The following is a 13,554-nucleotide window of genomic DNA, read 5'->3' as shown; positions in this document are numbered from 1 at the left end:
GGAATTAGATACTTGGACAGGGATTATCCTATATCTCGAACTACTGGAACATGAGGACTAGGAATAGGTAGCCCTGAGGCTGAGCAGACTTTTAATGTACCCTCTAGAGGTTTTACACTAACTCTTCCATCTGCCCAGTTAGAACTTTGTAGGTTGGAAAACAACTAGCCTTCATTCTGTTGTGAACTGATTGGGGAGACTACTACTTTGGGAGCCAGCGAAGAGGGAGAGGCTCATGTGAGCAATTTAGCTCCGAAATCGTTAGGTTCCAATAATTGTGGGACTATTCTACTTGCCCGGGTATCTGATTTGACCACGATAGGCTCTCATCCTATTGGGGTGGGCGATCATCGGGGTGATAAAGCAGCAGAGTGTGCAACTGAGACTAGTTTAGCTACAACTGCAAGGGGCACCAAGCCTTCTTATGGCATTCCACTTGTTAGAGGGCAATCCCCGGCTAAAGCATTGCAAAGTAGAGCAGGTATGTTAGATACAGTTCTTAGTTGGAATATTGCAGGGTTGGAGAATAAAATGGGCATCCCTGAATGGGGCAAATTTATAGATGAACATAAGATATGCTTCTTTCAAGAAACATGGGCATTGGAGCCCAAATATAGGATTGGATTTAAAAGCTATTGGGTCCCAGCGTGCATGGCGACCTCGGGGAGACCTTCAGGTGGACTGCTCATACGGCTTAGCTGTTCCCTCAAGTGTCGGGTCGAAGTAGTAGACATGGGTAGTCATGATTTAATGGGCTTAATAATACCAACTCTCAAGGAGAAACCTCTCCTAATAACTAACATCTATAATAGGAACTTGGGTAATAAATATGAGTCAGATGTTTTGACTATTTTGGATAGCTTTCTTTCCTGTAAAACTTCCACTTATTTCATTCTAATTGCAGGGGATTTTAATGCTACTTTTGAGCCCTACTCGTTGGCTTAGGAATTATATAAAGAAGAGGAGGCATATTGGGGCATCCCACAATTGGTGTCGAGTAAGAGACCGAGAATTAACAGAACAGCACATCAAGTTGTGGATATCACACTGGCATATGGTCTTTAGGCCTGTAATGGTCGCTCCTGCTCAGATGCTAACCTTCACTTTACCTTTAGGCGTGGAGCCCAAAAGAGCCAGATAGATTACATTTTACTTGATATTCGATTGTGGGGCCACATGGCTGATATGAAGGTTTCAGAACACGAGGAAAGTGACCATGAGCCACTGATCTTATCGACTAGGGGCCTACTACCTTTACTTGTAGCACCTTATCATAAGATCCATGATCAGCAGCTTACATTGACAAATAATAGACGTAATGTCAAATGGGAATCTGTCAATACCAACTTTGGATCTATTACGTCTATATATAGCTTATTGGCCTATCAAATGGAGCATATGTCTCTGCTCTTAGAGGATGGCAGCTCATATAGAACTATTTAATTCCTTAAAACTTTTTTTCACCAAAGAGATCGTTAGTAAAGCAAAAAAGAAGTGCAACGCAAGGTGGTTTAGCATTTCATGTAGGGAAGCACAGCATAAGCTACTGAGAGCTCTGAGAGGGGGACAGACAGAGCATATAAGACAATCAAGGAAAGATTATAAACAGGAACTTAGCAGGGCTCACAGGAGCTGGGATGAGTCAAGATGGGCTGCCCTTCTGGAGTCTGCAAAAGTTAATGACACTTCGAGGTTCTGGAAATTGATTGCCAAAGTTAGTGGGGAATCTTGCCTTCAGCCTGGTACTTCAATCCTTCCCACAGTGTGGGCTGAGCATTTTGGTCAATTATACTCAGGGCCTGCTGAAGCTACTACTAGGGAACTGAATTATATTATGACCTCTGGGGCCTCCCCAATCAAATTTACCTTGGCAGAAACCAAGGCTGCGATTGTTTCATTGAATTGGGGAAAGGCCCCAGGTCTTGATAAAATTCCAGGCGACCTTTATAATACTAGACCGGACATATGGCCCCATATTTGAACATGGTTTTCAATGCAGTTGCAGCAGGAGCGCCTGTCCCGAGCTCCTGGAAGGGAGCGGAGATAGTCCCTATTTTTAAAAAAGGTAGTCCCTGCTATCCCGCTAACTACCGCCCAATATGCTTACTTGACAATTCTCCAAACATTTTTGCAAAGCAAGTTTTGTCCCATCTCGAAGAATGGATCTTAGAGTCCGAAGCCATCTATAATTTGCAAGCATGGTTTAGACCCGCAGTCAGTACCATAGACCAAGTCCTAAGATTCTTAGCAATTAAATGGAAGTCTGTGGAAGTAGGAGGGAGAAATTTGTATGTGGTTTTTATTGACCTCAGAGCTGCATTTGATTTGGTCCCCAGGAACCTGTTATGGTTGACATTATCCAACATGGGTGTTCCTAAAGGTCTTTTGAAACTTATGGTTCGACTGCATGAGAATACCTACGCACAAATTAGGAGTGGAACGGATGGCGATCTAACAGACCCTGTTGCCATTAAAAGAGGAGTTAGACAAGGCTGTGTTTTAGCCCCTACCCTTTTCCTCTTATACATAAACAATTGCATTAAATACCTAGTAAATTGTACCGATTACTTGCCTAAGCTGGCCGGGAAGAAAGTGCCATGTTTGCTTTACACGGATGATACCATCCTGTTGGCCAAAACATCTATGGGAATTCAAAATTTGGTCAATCAATTCTGCGCATTTTCCAGAGACTATGGGCTGGATGTCAATGTTAAGAAAACAAAATTTATTATATATAGCGCCCCAAAAAAGAGAATAAAAGCAAATATAGCGATGGACTCAGTCCTTTTGGAGAGGGTCACGGAGTACGATTATCTGGGCATTAGGCTATCGGATAGGGGCAACTGGGATGTAGCTATTAGAAAAGGGGCTTTTACTATAAGTCAAAGAGGTGGAGTGTTAGAGCGAAAGGTCAGAGCTGTAGCGATCCCCCCTTTGATTCCCATTTCTGAAATGTACAAAGTCCAAATCCGTGCCGCCGCCCTGTATGGAGCGGAGCTCTGGGGTTTTTACAGACAATTGGACAACCTTCAAACTAAAGAAAATAATTTCCTCAGACATATATCTAGGTTAGGGAAGGGCACGCCAATGATCCCTCTTAGACTCGATCTGGTTATAAATAGCATCAAAGATACAGCGCGTTTAAGACCACTTTTATATTGGATCCGATTGTGGCAAACGGAAGAACTTGAGCCTTTTAGGGTAGCAATCAAAGATCTTATAACACCTTATCAGGGATGGAAAAAAGTTTGTTGGTTGAGGGAGATGAAATCAGCTTGGGTCAAGTTGGGTTTTTCCCACTATTGGGAGAATCCTGAGATGATTCCTGCTAACGCCAGGTTGCTGGCTAAAGAGAGATATTGGGGGAAAGTTCATGATGAGTCCTTTCACTGTAACGGGTCAGGTCGATTGACAGCAGAGTTTTTGCTGGTTAAACACGAACCCTGGCCCGAGAACTTTTTGGATCTCCCTATACCTGTACGTGCTCGTGCCCTATTCCTTCAGCTCAGACATGGTACATTAGCAGTTAATAGTTTTACAGCGTGTTGGTCAACCAACAGTCCCACGTCTGATAAATGTATAAACTGTCACTCATGTAAGGAAACACCTGAGCATGTTTTGTTTTTCTGTCCTTTGTACAAGTGCCCCAGAGGAAAGTGGATTATCCCTCTGTGCAAGGTTTTGCTATTGCATGGCCGAGCTAGTGCCTACAGATTATGCAAATACGATTCTTCCACGTTGATAGTAAGCTCAGTCTCCAAATATCTGTCAGCAGCTTGGATCATTCGCAGTAGGACTATCCTAGCCTCTGGTCTATTAGTTGGACAGAGGTCTGATGGATGAGGATTTTAATTGGCCATGAAATCCAAATATGATCATCCATGTTGTTTTATCCTTGGAATTAATTTTAAAGATATCAGGTTTTTATTGTTTTTTGTGTTTTTTATTGGATTCTTCATCTTATACTGCTATGGAACTTTTCTATAACAAGTGTGTTTATTTTATTTTTTAACTGTTCTTAACTTTGGGTATTTTTATCTGAGAAACGAGTCTCAAAAAGTACACATATATGTATGTCCATTCTATTCTGCGGTACTTTTTAAATATTTGGTTCATAGCATTGTAGCATGAAGTACCCTTTAAGCACTATGAACTACTTATTATGAATAATTTATTTAGGAAGTGTGTTTTAAAAGTGCATATTTAAGTATGTCTAGATTAAAGTATAAGGTACCCTGTAGTTTATATAGGTAAAATCAGAAAAGATTTAGCATATAATCTGGTTCCCCCAATTTGTTTTGGTAAACGGTATTCATTAGGGCGAGGAAGCACCAAGTTAGGAGTATTATTTAACACCTGTTCTGTTTAATAAGGAGTATATTAATTGTATTTGTTTTACTGAAGGTCATGATTTCTGTTTTATTTTTCATGTATGGTTGTTTTTATTGTATTTTAATGGTCTAACTTTAGACCGAATAAATAAATACATAAAAATACGCTGTTCCTGAAATACTCAAAGTTATCACTGAATGTGTCAAAGTCTCAGGATATATCTTAAATAAAGAAAAACATGAAATCTTCCCCCTTAATGTATTCTGCTTGCCATATATGACCTCAATTTCAATCTCAAATGGCAATCAAACAAACTAAAATACTTGAGAATAGAATTTGTGAAATCTGTATCTGATGCTAAACTTCACATAGAATCCTCCCTACTCACAAAAATCTAAAACTTACTGGGGAATGGTCACCGAAATTCATCACATGGTGGGGCAGGGCAGAAACTGATAAAATGGTGATTGTTCCACAAATTAATTTTAATCTCAGTATGTTCCCACTCCACCTCGCTACATCCTTCTTTACCTTAATCACTGCCCCATTAACAGCCTTCATTTGGAAAGGTAAAAAAGCTAGGCTCCATCTCCAGAAACTACAACTAAGCAAATCACAAGGTGGAATAAACCTACCTAACTTCATGAACTATAAAAAAGCCTTTTTAGCTAGAGCGGCCATTTGGTGGTTACATTCATCCCTACAACACCGCCCGCCTGGTTAGACATTGAATCAAATCTTATCTCCCCCCTATCGGTTATAAATGCCTTAACAGCCAAACATATCAAAGTAACACAATCTTCTCAAATTATTAAGAATCCCACCTGTGCCATCAAAAAAATAGATAAATGCTTCACTCATAAAATAAAAGGCTCTGAATTAGCCTCCCTATGGTTCACCCAGACATCAAACTGGACTCCACGCCTCCCTTCAGGCAAAGATGGGCCTCAGTAGGCATGCTATATGTTAAGGACATTATCCACCCTGAAAATCTGCTAACTTTTACCACATTGTCTTCCAAATCCAGCCACCAATTGATTTCTATCACGTTCTGTCCCTTAAAGTTGCTCTTAGAAATTAAAAAAAACACTCAAAGCGGACTGCCTAACCTTTCTTCAAAACTTACTGATCAAAAAACACAAATTTTCTATAATTTATGATGCACTTAAAAACATCTCCAATAATTGTAGACGAAATCCAAAAAATATGGACAAGATCCTGTATTAACCACAACATTGACCCCATCCCAATGTTACAATGGCTTAACATTTGGAAATCCATGCTACAACATAAAATCTCACCTCTCATCCTCCAGTGCAAACTGTGGACCACATACAGAGCATTCTGGACTCCGGAACACCTACTCAAACGAGGCCTCCTGCCTTAAGCAGCCTGCTGGCATTGTCACCACTCCACAGGCGATCTAGACCATCTTTTATTCTATTGCAACGTATCGCCCCATTCCAGCAAACTATTGAATCCACACTTTCAAATATATTCAACATACAGTTATCTCTATGACATACAGTAGTCTCACTAGGTATAAACACCTCATCATATCTAAACACAATATCTTCACTATCTACATGGTACTGTTTTCTCATAGATATTCCATTCACCATAGGTGTCAAAACAATACTTGCTAACAGGAAAACTACATTTCATTTCATACATGGCGGGCTTGGGTATGTTTTGCCAGCAGTGCGGATAACGGGCTACATAACCAGTCTTTTAACACAAAATCATCTCTCCACCTGTGGTCCAAACTTGACATGTACTTACAAAAAATTAACCCACCCTGAACTTCCATAAAGAGAACACTACGCTGTTTACCTTTGCACTCTATTTCCTTTATCTCGCTCTCCCTTCTTCCTCTCCTCTCTCCTTTCGCACAGGTGCTCCTTGTGCATTGCAATTTATTTAGGTTCCGTCCACTGAAATATAAAATATTATATGTATCTCTCATTATTAAGTACTAATTAGAGAATCAACCTGATTTTTTTAATTTGCAAGGTTACCTCTTTATTCTTGTACCATTCTTATGCCGTATTTCATCGAAATCAATAAAAACTGTTAGAAAACAACATTTCTCTTTTGATTTAACAAGGTCTACTCATTGACCTCTAGATGGCGGAATATAAAAAGACGTTGTAAGAATAGGCGCTGCATTGGCATAGACACACTGTGTGCTACGTAAACATTTCAATAGTAGTATTCTGAATCTGGGATCTGTATTAGTTTTATGGAAAGAACAAAGCCAACAGATTTATGATCTGTTTCCGTTTCTAGCAGTGTATCGTGTTAGAGATCTAGTACGACTGAAGCAATTGCACCAAATTTGGCACAGTCAGATCTCTACTCCAAAAGCAGGCTTTCTTTTATTTGTTGTAAATCAGTTCAGTAGTGTACAAGAAATTAGAGCTTGATGGGTGCTCGATGAGGGTATGAAGGGGTTAACCACCAGAACAATTAGAGTAAGTACTGTGGTAGTCTCCCACTTACAAAGTTGAAAAATGTGTATACCTAATTTGAGGAAGTCATCCGTGATGCCCTCAATAATGTAATTTAACTTGTAATAACTGAAGTAATATGAGAGGTGATACGCAATACGTGATCGTGCTCAAGTTATAGTTAATCCACTAAACTATTACAGGCAAATTTGAGTGAATTTGTTTTTTAAACATAATCACATTCCATCACTTCAGCACCTAACTGTAATGCCCATTATTTAACATTTAATGCGTGGCATTAATATAGAAAATATATATATATATATATATATATATATATATATATATATATATATATTCCATCCAAATGCACCACACGGAACAGACAAGGAGCACTCCCTGGCACCAGAAATCCAATTTATTGAAGAGGCAAATGCGTTTGGATTTTTGGGGCCTGGGAGTGCTCCCTGTCTGTTCCGTGTGGAGCATTTGTATGGAATTGTTAACATGACACCTCTATCACGTAAGAAAGCCCCCATTCTATTAAAAGTTCTGCAGCTAATTAACGTAATGGCGGTTGCCAGTAGGTAGTTATAGTTAGGGCCTAGTTTCCGTAAGAAAAGCTTTTTTTATTGTGCCAATAACTTTGGCTCCATTTGACAAATCTTCACAAAATGTTCAAAATTAGAAAGCCACTCACTTCAGCTGCTGTCAACAGCCCGAACCGATAAACAGAATTACACCAATTTTAGCAGAAAGCTGTCTCTTGCTCCAGAAATCATGCTTTTTGTGTGTTGTGATTTGGTGTAAAACCATTCAGTAGTTTTTGAGATATAATGTAAAAAAACAAATTTGTGTATCTAGCGAGGCAGATCCGACAGTCTGAGTGCTGAATTCTGATTGGCTGCCAACACTTTAACCAGGAAATGTTGGCAGCCATTTTGGGTCTCTGGCTTTGACAGCTGCCTCCAAGTGAGAGCAAGCTGTAAGTACACTCCCAGGAAAACTGCCCCTGCTTCCTCCTGGGAGCTGACTTTTCATCTGTTTTCAAAACAGATAAAAGGATTGCTTTTGTAGCATTTTCAGCTTGCTCCCAATTTTGAGTGCTGGATAAGGCCATGCTTGCATACAGTACTAGAGAGGATGTGGTGTTATATCCAGAGCTGTCGATCTTGGAACTGGGGAACCAGGTTTGAACCTTGGGATCAGCTCAACATCCTGTGATTCTGGGCAAAAAAATAGTCTAACACTGCCTAAGGATCATATGATCTTTTGCAATTTAACTGGTGCTCATGTAAAGTGCTCATAGACCTTTGCGTCCAGTTTGCGCTGTGCAAAACTGCAAAAAATAAACATTTTCTCTTATGACAGTTTTGGCAACTGATAATACAAAAAGCAATGAGCATATCTACAACAAATATGGCAACACCTAACCATTTGGGGAAAGAAATAAAACTATTTGATGAATGTCAACCTTTTAAGTGCCGACGCCCTCACTCACCGAGCATCTGTCGGCCACTGACTGATGCTGGGGAGGGCTGTAAAGGATGGTTTCCTTTTTACATTTTGAGGTTCCTCAGCAGCCCAAGTCTTTTTTTTTTCTTTTTTGGGGGTAGGGGAGTGATAAGCTAGCACAGCAGCGAAAGTGTGCATGGATGAGTTATCGGGGAAAGGGGCAAAACTCCTGTTTCTACTGACCTCTCCCAAGTGGATCCCTTCTTGGGGGGGAGGGGTCACTGCAGACAGATGATCCCCAAGCAGGGATCTGCCACTTAACACCAGGGAAAGGATTGCAGTGGAGGAACAGCTCCACTGGGCATAAGCCTGTGCACCCCTGCTCAGAGGACCATTTGACTTTCTACCCCCGTGAGAGGTGGAGGGTGGTGTTCATCCTCAGTCCGCCCCAGGGGTCAGCAAACCCACTAGGCACCAGGGGTTTTATTGAGTGTAGTATTTTTTTTTGTTTGGGGGGGGGGGCACTTGGCATAGACCTGTGCTCCCCCCTGTCCTAGGCCCCATTGGTCTTTATGAACCACTCCTGGGAGTGGATTGGGGTATTTACTCCCTTCCCCCCAAGGGGCAGTAAGGTCACTAGACCCAAGGAATTGTAGTTGTGCTGCCTTTTATGAGGGGGGTAGCATCCCCCCAGGCATGGGTATGTACTCCCCCTGTCCCGGGCCCCATAGGTCTTTCTGCCGTGCTGGGGTGTGGTTGGGTGGGTTTAGTAGACACCAGGGATTTTTAGGGTATGGTATTTCTGTTGGAGGGGCGGGCCCTTAAGCATGGACCTGTGCACCACACCACCACCACCCAGGGCCCTATTAGTCTTTATGCCCCAATGGAGTAGATGGGGATGTTCATCCTCAATATGCACCCACTCCAGCCCCCCGGAGGGCAGAAAGCCCACTAGACACCAGGGATTACTTTTCAATATATTTTGGGGTGCGGTAGTGGCCCCAAAGGCCTTGTCCTGTGTCCCCCAACACTAGCACCTATTAGTCTTTCTTTCCCCACTGGGTGGTAAATGGGGTGTTCACGCCATCACGTATTACCCCCCCACCCCCCCCAGTAGTGCAGAAAGCCCACTAGACACCATGGATATATTTTTTTGAGAAATATGGTGCGTGGGTGGACCATCCTGGTGTTGGGCCTCTCCTCCAGCCTTATAACCCCAATAGTCTTTCTGCCCTACAAGTGGGACGCAGAGCTCCAGTCCCATGTAAGCCAGAAAAAATGTTGATAATTTTGGGCTGTAGTTTTGGCACATGGAGCGCAGAGTAGGAGTAAATCCAGATTTCCTCCTACTTGCTGTGGTGAATGTTTGCACTATTTGGGACTGTGCCCTGCCATCCACGGAAACCAACAAAACCCAGCCATTTGAGAAAAAAAAACTGGACACCCAGGGTGGTGCTCCTAGCATGGGTCTCACAATCCTTTTTTGCACATAGTGCCCTGCAAACCTCACACTTTGCTTAAAATCTTGCATTTCTCACATTTCTGTGAAACAAAGTTTCAGAATGTGGGAGAATCACAAATTCCCTACTACTGAAAATTCCCTTCACTTGCCCGATAAAATCAGTATGCCAAGCAGGACCCTAACACCTGCAACACAAAAGGACCCAAAACAAAACAAAACATGGAGAAATCAGCAATAGGAGTAGCGGTGATGTAGGGGCCTGGGCTAGATGGCCACACAGGGAAACCTGCCCATCCCCTGTTTCTGAAAAGTATACACCCAGAGGAGTCCAGGATGGTGTGCCTCATTATGGATCCCATGACTTTTTCTTACCCACAGTGCCCTCTAGACCAAGATCACACATTTACCTTACATTCCCGTGATGTAAACTTTCAGATTGTGCAAGGATCTACAAAATCTCTTCCACCCAGAGTGTCCTCACACTTGTTTTGATATGAATGCTCCCCCAGTTGTGTGTCTGGGGTAAGTGCCCTTGCCAGGAATGTCTCAAACCAGGGTCAATGAGAGTCCTCACAGGAGGAGTTCCAAATCATTAGTATTCTAGCAATCGGACATCTGGTAATTGCCGATTATTGCGGCTAGGAATTGTCCTGCCCACTCTCCTTTTGAGGGTGTCACGCTGAAAGGGCCAACTAATTTGGTTGAAAGTCTTGCCACAGAAATGGAAGGAGTGTGTATACATTTGACCTTTTGATATGTTGAGCCACCCTTCTGATATTTTGAAAGGTCTACTCCTTTTTGGCATACCAGACAATCAAGCATCACTTTCACTGTAAGTAGGATATAAGTTTTAGTCATAGACACTGTGACACTTTCCTGAAAAAGACATGGTTTGTTTTCAGAATCTGTCAGATTTCCAAAATATTGTTTATAAACTGTTGCCAGAAAGTAGTTCAAAAGCTTTGATTATTTTCAGTGGTTGGATTACAAGTTTTACTTATTCTGAAATGTTAATTGAAAACGTTTCACTTTTTCCGTTCTCATTTTGGTGCAATTTGAATTGTACATTTTGCGTTTACTATTCCACCTCATCATGGTCTGCCACTGATGTCTCCATAAAATCTCTGGAATAAACCTGCCTTTGCTGATCTTGTGTTATATACCTGTCCTTCCTTTCAAGACATTTTCCTTTTCAGTCTTGTTGCAACAGTCCTAGCTGTTATCACTCATTTATAGACAATTTGTCTCATTCATGGCAAGACAGTTTCTGTCTTACCAGAGGGTAATGCATTGTTATCTGAACCTAACCTATGATACACACATAAAATTAACTCTTGCTCTATTGGTGCCTAGCCAGAGATTGCTGCGGTGACCATTTCTATGACCAGGCCACTCAGTCTTAGACCCAAGAACTTGTAGTCTAATCCTGTCTAAGTTAGTTGCACATGGGAAAAGAAATAAAGCCCTTCTCCTCTCGCTTTATCTTCCTCAGTGTGTTCTCCAATGTGTCCCAGTGATCTCTCTTTTTCCAGCTCTCCTATGTTAAAGTCACTTTGCCCAAAGTAATGCCTCAGTTTAAATTATGGTGGTCAGCAACCCAAGTTCATCTTAACATAGTGCAGCTTGCTTCATTAGCTACTTCACTGCCCTAAATTTTAGATGGTGTATCACTGTGGAAGGCAGTCAAAACTCTGCCTACCTTTGTTTTGGCTAAAGCTAACCCTGAGGCCATACACATCAGATCATTCCTCTTTCAAGGTATTGCAATGTGTTTGCACATTTAGTATTAAGGCTTTTAAGAATAATTATTTTCACTTCACTTGCTTGGTTTGTTGCTACAGTGCTAGATTTGCCTCAACTGACTTGTCTGTTTGTAACACCTTTCCCAGGCTATAACTCAGGTTCAGTATGCTTGGTTTCCATTGCTCCATTACATTGTGTTCTGCCATTCGTCCCCCCCCCCATTAACCACATACTCTGACCCCTGAAGTGAGTGATCATTTGAAATTCATACTTAATTCATAGCTCTTTTTGTCTTCTAAAAAATGTTGAATGCCTCCGCTTGTGAGCACACACCCAACAGCCCATCTGTGACAATTGCCCCAGCAAGCAACATTAGAGCCTAGATGTAACTGTAACCAGCTGAATGCCAGCATGATAAGCCTTCGAGCACAATCTCTTGACTAAACGTTCCAGATGATCTATTGTTTGTGATGCACACCTGGTCAGTAATCAGAATGTTTGGTCAACCATTATTACTGTACTGCCTTCAAGATTCCAAAACATGCTTACAATGTATTTTGTAAAAAAAAAAAAAAAAAGAATGCCTCTCCTCTGTTGTATTATTGCTACTTGATACCTACCAAGGGTTCCCAATGTTCCTCCAGTGCCCTATGGTGCACAATCAATCTGTTCAGCTTCATGATCAAAGCTTAGCAGTAATCCTTCCGCCATGCATTCAGCAGTTCCCTCATACTTCGATGGTGGTTATTATGACCTTGGCAGTCAGATTACCGCCAGGGTTAACATGTCACCTCCGACATGCTGGCGGTAATGACCACCAAATAATGACCATGGCTGTGATCCCTCCTATAGACAGCCAATGTACCACACCACCTGCCAGCACGGTACACACACTGAACACAGCGGTAGCCACCTACAGGCAGGCGGAAGTCAAGGATCCGCCCACCATATTATGATATAGCACACCGCTGGGGCAGTAGCAGCAACACCAAAAGCCTGGCGGAAACACATCATATAAAAGGAGACACTCACCTCCAGGGACACACAGTAGTCTGCAGCCACCATGGAACCCGAACTGCTTCCCTATGCTGTACCACACCATGGCCGTCCTGGAGCACCAACACCGACAAAGATGGCGGCGGTGAGTACAGCCGCCTAGCACACAAGGGAGGGAAAGATGGTAGGGAGAGTGACACATACACACGCACAACACACACCATACACACACCCTGAACCACAGTAACAGAACCCTAGAGCAAAGAAAGCCAGGACACATACACTGTTCCAACTACTGTATTCCTGTTGGATGAATATTCAAAATGCAAAGACATACACAACTGTATATATACATACATGCAGGCCCAAAGGCCACTCCAAAGTCACAAATGCCCACAAGGCAAAGTCCAAGCCCCAACCTGACTCCTGACAAAATCGGGACTCCACCGTTCAGGGGCATCACTTTGGAAATGGGCAGACACCTCAGGGTGGATGGGGGCTGGGAGGACATATCACTGGGAGGGGGCTCCTTGCCCACTGGTCACTGAGGGGGCTCCTTACCCATTGGTCACTGAGGGGGCTCCCTTCCCACTAGTTCTGGAGGGGGCTCCCTTCCCACTGGTTCTGGAGGGGGCTCCCTACCCACTGGTTCTGGAGGGGCTCCTTGCTTACTGGTCTCTGTGGGGGCTCCTTGCCCACTGGTTCTGGAGGGGCCTCCTTGCCCACTGGTTACTGAGGGGGCTCCTTGGCATCTGTTCGGGATGGGGCTCCTTGGGCCCAGTTTTGTTAGGGGCCTCCTTGTCCTTAGTTTTGGCTGGGGCCTCCTTGGTCTCAGTTTTGGCTGGGGCCTCCTTGGGCTCAGTTTTGGCTGGGGCCTCCTTGGGCTCAGTTTTGGCTGGGGCCTCCTTGGCCTCAGTTTTGGCTGGGGCCTCCTTGGCCTCAGTTTTGGCTGGGGCCTCCTTGGCTCAGTTTTGGCTGGGGCCTCCTTGGCTCAGTTTTGGCTGGGGCCTCCTTGGCTCAGTTTTGGCTGGGGCCTCCTTGGGCTCAGTTTTGGTTGGGGCCTCCTTGTCTTTGGATTTGGGTAGGGCCTCCTTTGCTTTGGATCTGGGTGGGCCT

General features: G+C 43.1%; 1 protein-coding gene and 1 long non-coding RNA gene across 4 annotated transcripts in view; one reads left to right on the top strand and one right to left on the bottom strand.

The window, feature by feature from the left end:
- PDZD7 (PDZ domain containing 7) overlaps window positions 1–13,554 on the top strand; it is a 608,602-nt gene that overhangs the window by 345,620 nt on the left and 249,428 nt on the right. The window lies entirely within an intron of this gene.
- Window positions 1–13,554, bottom strand: part of LOC138300316 (uncharacterized) — a 183,245-nt gene that overhangs the window by 121,779 nt on the left and 47,912 nt on the right. The window contains exon 2 of the long non-coding RNA XR_011204907.1: window positions 6,166–6,266. This is a non-coding gene — a long non-coding RNA (uncharacterized lncRNA). The remainder of the gene's footprint in view (window positions 1–6,165; window positions 6,267–13,554) is intronic.

Source organism: Pleurodeles waltl, chromosome 6, assembly GCF_031143425.1.
Source record: "Pleurodeles waltl isolate 20211129_DDA chromosome 6, aPleWal1.hap1.20221129, whole genome shotgun sequence".
NCBI classification, from domain to species: Eukaryota; Metazoa; Chordata; class Amphibia; order Caudata; family Salamandridae; genus Pleurodeles; species Pleurodeles waltl.
The sequence above is the reverse complement of the archived record's forward strand: the minus strand, read 5'-3'. Positions and strand labels throughout refer to the sequence as shown.